Source organism: Nannospalax galili, unplaced genomic scaffold (genome assembly GCF_000622305.1).
Source record: "Nannospalax galili isolate Female #2095 unplaced genomic scaffold, S.galili_v1.0 scaffold252, whole genome shotgun sequence".
Classification (NCBI taxonomy): domain Eukaryota; kingdom Metazoa; phylum Chordata; class Mammalia; order Rodentia; family Spalacidae; genus Nannospalax; species Nannospalax galili.
The window spans coordinates 3,042,226-3,048,296 of record NW_008333886.1 but is presented as its reverse complement, the minus strand read 5'-3'; positions in this window follow the sequence as shown (position 1 = coordinate 3,048,296).

Genomic DNA, 6,071 nt, shown 5'->3' with positions numbered 1-6,071 from the left:
GATACATACAGATTAGAGATGCATGCGCCAACATCTCAGTGTTAGTAGCAAAAACAATGAGTCTTTCTGCTAGGAACAATATATTCTAAAATGAAATGGAGATCTTTTTTAAAGTTTAAAACCTCATCCAATTTTACGTCTTATAGGGCTTATACTGAGTTCAATATTGTATAACTATATTAATTCAACAGCGAACCTAAAATTATAAAAATTTTATAGCCACTCTTGAAAGAGATGTATCTTTGCTCTGGAAACTGTTATTGAGTATGTTAAAACTAATGAAATGCTTCTTCTAAAAAAAATTTTAAAACATGCAACACAGCTATGAGAGAGAATAAAGGCTGGGGCGGGGGAGAGTCTTTCTGAAAGAGGGCCTGGAATACTTGGGGCCCCTTGTTAGCCCCATTAACAGGATCAATAGTCAGGATTCTATTAGCTCTCCTGTGAAGATGTTAGACACTAAACTTACTAAATTTATCAAAAACCAGGGAGAGATCATCAGACTCTAGGTAATTTGCCAAGACTACCAAAGGCTTCCTCTCATATAAACATAAGCGATTGTGTTGACGAAGAGGAGATCAAATAATGGAAATACAAAAAAAAAAAAAAAACCCAAAAACAAACATAAAAAACACCTCAGATGACTGCTAAAGGCCTGGCAGTGTGAGGCTAAGGAAACTCTTAGGATGGTTGCTGAGAACTTTAGGTTAGGAAAAGCCCTGAGATAGGAAAGAGAAATGGAGGAGGTGAAGCAGAATCTTCCCCAGCCCTCTGTGCTTACTCAGGATAGAAGTCTTTGCTTTCAAAACCTGCCACATTCCTGTAGCCTTTGTGACCATATATTAGCTGTAAACTACTTACAAAATTATCACGTATGTGCTGTTTGCCATTTGCTTGCATTCATCAAATATGAGTATAAAGGGTCCCAAAATCTTGAGCGAGAGGCTGGCACCATTACAAATGATTCGAATGTCAATCCCAAGAGCATAAAATTAAACTCCCTCTCCTCACCTGACTTTGGCTGCTGGTTCCTGATTTTTCCGTAATAATTGCTGTGACAAAATACCCGATGGGAGCAACTTAAGGGAAGAAGGGTTTATTTTGGCTCATGGACTGAAAGTGTAGTTCATCATGGAGGGATGATATGGTGAGTGACAAGAGTGAGAGGTAGTTTGCCCTACTGTGCCTGTAATCAGGAGGGAGAGAGAGATGCATGCTATGCATTTATGTAGTGCATCTATGTAATTTATATTTAATCACTCCAGGAGCCCATCTGATGGAATTGTGCCACCCAGGTTCAAGGTGGGTCTCAACTCAGTTAACTCTCTCTATAAAAACTCTCACAGATATACCCAGAGGCTTGTTTTTCTATGTCCGGTGAAGTTGAAAATGATTAACCCGCACACATAGGATGCAAAGATGTTCTGAAGTTGCTTATCTCCAGTGAAGGTGTGACCAACAGCTAGCTATATTTGGTTGCTAGTTGTTGTACTAGGGGACCATAAATCAGGAGGTTGAAAACAGAACTTCGTCTTTTCACAGTTTCAGAGACTGAAATAAAGATTGTGGCAGGGTTATTTATTCTCTGACATGTGTAGGAAAGATCTTCTTTCCCTCTTTGTAGCTTCTCATGTGTCGACGTGCCTTGGTGTTCCTGGATTGATAATGCATCACTCCAATCACGTTTTCACATAGATAACTTTAGCTTTACAATGGCACTCTTCTAGTTTGCTTTCTGTTGCTGTGATAAACACCATGACCAAAGCAAGTTTGGAGAGATAAAGGTTTATGTGACTTATAGGTTACAGTCTTCCAAAAAGTAAAGCCAAAACAGGACTCTAGGCAGCAACACACAGACACAGTAACTGAAGAAGAGACCACAAAGGAATATTGCCAGCTGGCTTGCTTATGTACCTTTTTTAAACGGCTTAGGACTACCAGCCTAGGGATGTCACCTCCTCCCCACACAGTGGGTTGGACCCTCCTACATCAATTAGCAATCAAGAAAATGCCCCACAGGTAAGTCTGATGGAGGAAATTCCTTAATTGATGGTCCCTCTTCCTAGATGTGTCAAGTTAACAACAAAGTTAGCAATCACTGGCAAGCTCTTATAATAGCAAGAGTCAGATTGGATTAGTAGCCTATCCTGCTCACTTGGTTTAATGAAATAATTAAACCAATTATATTTTCAACACATATGTTTATCAAGCCATAACAAATGTGTGAAATTATTGTGGCCAAGACTACATCATGTTTTTGTTATGCTTATAAAAGAGTGGACAAATCTTTGTTAAAATTTAGGTAAATTCCATGTATGGAATTGCCTGGGAAGCACTTATTCTAACTGAAGTTACTAGATTTGGAGGGAAAGGAACAAATTGTTTCTAAAAATGAGCTAGAAGTTACTTATGTCTCTTCTGTGTATATGATTCTAATACATCTTTGGACACACTCACGAGGGAAGCAACTAGTATTTCTTATTATTTTGTACGTTTGCTCTCTCACTAAAGTTTTCCTGGAACACAGAGTCAAAGCTGGTTGGGTAGGCTTGGGGAATTTATTTCTCTTATTGTGTTTTGCTGTAATTATATTTTTATTATTTGTACTGTAAATGAGATAAGCTGAAAAAGTATTTCCAGACTAATTTTTCTTCTAGCTCTTGTGATTTACTCTCTTTCCAAATGCATCTTGTCTTAAGAACCTCTTAGATGTAGACACCAAAGAATTTAAATATTTAATTTGCCCCTAGGAACATGATAGCCAAAGTTTTATGCTCATTAAATTGATCTAAGGGCAGGCACCTCTGGAGGTAGATGCAGTGACCCATGATCTGTATTTAGATATCAATAAGCTATGTACAAATTTTGTGACTGCTTTATATACCCCTAACATGGAAATAAGAGTCCTTAATTACCCACTGCAATGATCTAGCTCAAGGCTTTATTCTCCTTGACCTTGCTGCAAATACCGCTGCTATTTTCTGTCTCATATTTTATCTTGGTTTACTTCTCTTTTGCTGTGATAAAATATTGACCAAAACTAACTTGGGAGGAAAGACTTTATTTAGCTTACATTTCATAATCACAGTCCAGCACTGAGGGAAGTCAGGGCAGGGGCTCAAGGAAAAACCTGGGTATAGGAACTGAAACAGAGAACATGGAGGAGCACTGCTCACTGGCTTACTTCCTTTGACTTGCTCAGCCTCCTTTCTAGCACAGCCCAGACCCACCTGGCCAGGAATGGCACTGCCAGCAGTGAGCTGGACCCTCCTACATCAATTAACAATCAAACGCCACACAGATATGCCCACAGGCCAACCTGATGGAGGAAATTCTTCAACTGAAGTTCCTTCTACCCAGATGACTCTAGCTTATGTCAAAGTGACAAAAATTAACCAGCACAGACTCCTTTTGTTCTTTGGGTATGCATCACACTACTTGAAGGGTTTTCCTTTCTGTTCAAATCCTCTTCTTAGCTCAGCACCCTCTGCTGTCTTAGTTCCTGCAGTACCCTTCCAGGCACCCATGTCTACGCTACCACCATTCTTTTTTCTTTCTTCATGGTCTATACACTGCAAAATTGCTGTGTCTTTGTACTAGTGTCACCCGGATCCATTCAAGCTCTAATATAACTAAGAATTTCACATCAGTCACTTCCTGTACATACTACTGATATTTTCAGTCACTGAGAGTGTATAATGTGCTAAACTTGGATAGGAGAACAAATAAATCTTTTTTTATTCCTCAGCTGACAACTGACAACTTTCTCCAAGTAAATTTTTTAATTTCTTCTGTAAAACACAGTGATCATATTTCATGATCCTGAGAGATTCAGGGTATGGATAAGGAGATGATTTTTTTTTTTCTGATGGAATGTTAAAGGAATATAAAGCTTTCCAGACTAAAATGCCTATAATCCCTGCACTCTTCAGGCTGAGGCAGGAGGGTGAAGATTAGAGAGCTAATGCGGCCTACAAAGTAAGATACATAGCTCATAAAAAGAATTATTTATTTGTTTATTTATTTTGTGTGTGTATGTGTGTGTGTGTGTGTATGAATGAGTGTTATACCTGCATGTGTTTAAGTGCACCAGTGTTTTGCAGTGCCTATGGAGGACAAAAGGGGGCATTGTAGCCCCTGAAACTGGACTTATGGATGCTTTTTAGCTGCCATGTGGATGCTGGGATTCGAATCCAGTTCTTCCACAAGAACGGCCTATGCTCTTAACTATGGAGCTATCTCTCTGTTGCCACAAAAGCATAACTTTCACCTCAAAGGGGGTAAGGGATAGTTTATTCTGGAGCCAAATATGAGTGACCGTAGTCTGGGAACACAGATTCAGGTTACCCTAAATTCCATGTTCCAGCATGGTTAATAGTTGCCTTACATTTTTATAGGAATGGAACAAAGAAAAGTCACAAATCAAGACACTTTTCAAATATATTGGAGGATATTTTCAGTAAGCGGGTCACAGCAAAGTGGGGGGCTTTTTACTACAGGTCTCAGATGCTATCTGATGACATCCTTAGCCTTTTGATTGGTGAGGCTGGGTGGTCTGCTAGGATAATGCATTCTAAAAGGATTTTTATCTGTTAGTCACAGGATGTTAGATCAGAAACAGAGGTGGGCAAGGAGTGGCTGTTTAGGGGGGGCGCTAAAGACGGCCTGAGATAAATGGTATTTAGAGTCTGGACCTGCAACATCCCAAACTTTCCACAGTCTCCAGACTGATAATCAGTAGGTCAGCCTTGCAGGAAGTTCAGTTCAAGGTGCAGGAATGGCCAAGCGTCATATTTGTTCATGCAAGGGCCACATATTATTTATTCCCAGGTCATCTTAGGAAGGTTCATGCCTAGAATCTGATGTAGATGAGGCTCAGATGTAGGCGAGATAGCAGTCTTCAGGAGAGAGGAATGGCTAGCTGGAAGAGCCAATAAGAAAGAAACACCTGGACCATATCAAAACTATTAGCCAGCACGATCCGGATCTTACTTATCTTTTGTCTTCTGTATCTGACTGACATAACATTTGTATGTAACATATAATGGGATGACCACACTTAAAATAACCAAGAGGAAGCCGGGTGTGGTGGCGCACACCTTTAATCCCAGCACTCAGGAAGCAAGAAGCAGGTGGATCTCTGTGAGTTCAAGGCCAGCCTGGTCTACAAAGTGAATTCTAGGACAGCTGGGGCTATAGGGAGACCCTGTCTCAAAAAGACCAAATAATAATAATAATAATAATAATAATAACAACAACCAAGAGGATTGCTTGGCCTAATGGAGCAAATATAACATATTTAAGCAACAAATTTTAAAATAAACATGAGATTGACTACGTTTCCCCTGGTATTTACAGTTATCTGTACTCTATGAACTATTTTGTATATATTTGGAACATGTAAACAAATCTATTGTTTTCTAATGTTTGTTTATTCTTTGGGTAAGTTAGACCTTATGGCTATAACCTCATGAAGTGGGTAGCTCTAACTCTATTCTTACCTGTAGATAATGACTTCATCTGTTTTATTATATTGGCATTATACCAGCTTTAGTTTAAAAAAATAAATGAAAGATATTATAGAAGAAATTACAAAACAATACAGTATTCTTTAAACTTTGTTCTAAAAAGAATGTCTTCATTTACACAAAAAATGTTGATAGCATTAATAGAAAGAAGAGCTCAAACCTGTTAGGAAATCAGAATTTTATAGGCTTTAGAGGCTTAATCAACTACTTTTTAAAATTTTATTTTAATGATTAGAAATTGAAATTGTCCATTTCCTTAGTTAAATATAGATATTGTTTAATCATTTTTATCCTGGCAATTGTACTATATAAGGCAACTTAGATGCTCACTTAATCAAAGAAAATTAGTATTTAAACTATAAAATACATGAATATGTTCTTATTAGAGTGATGTCTTGTATAATTTGGATAAGAAGAATTAACCCAACTCTTTGGGTTTTTCTATCTAGAAAAAATAAGGCTGCAGTTACTTGTCAAACATTGGTGTACATTTCAGGGCACTTTTAGCCTAATTGGTTGAATTTGGTTTATATATATGTATTA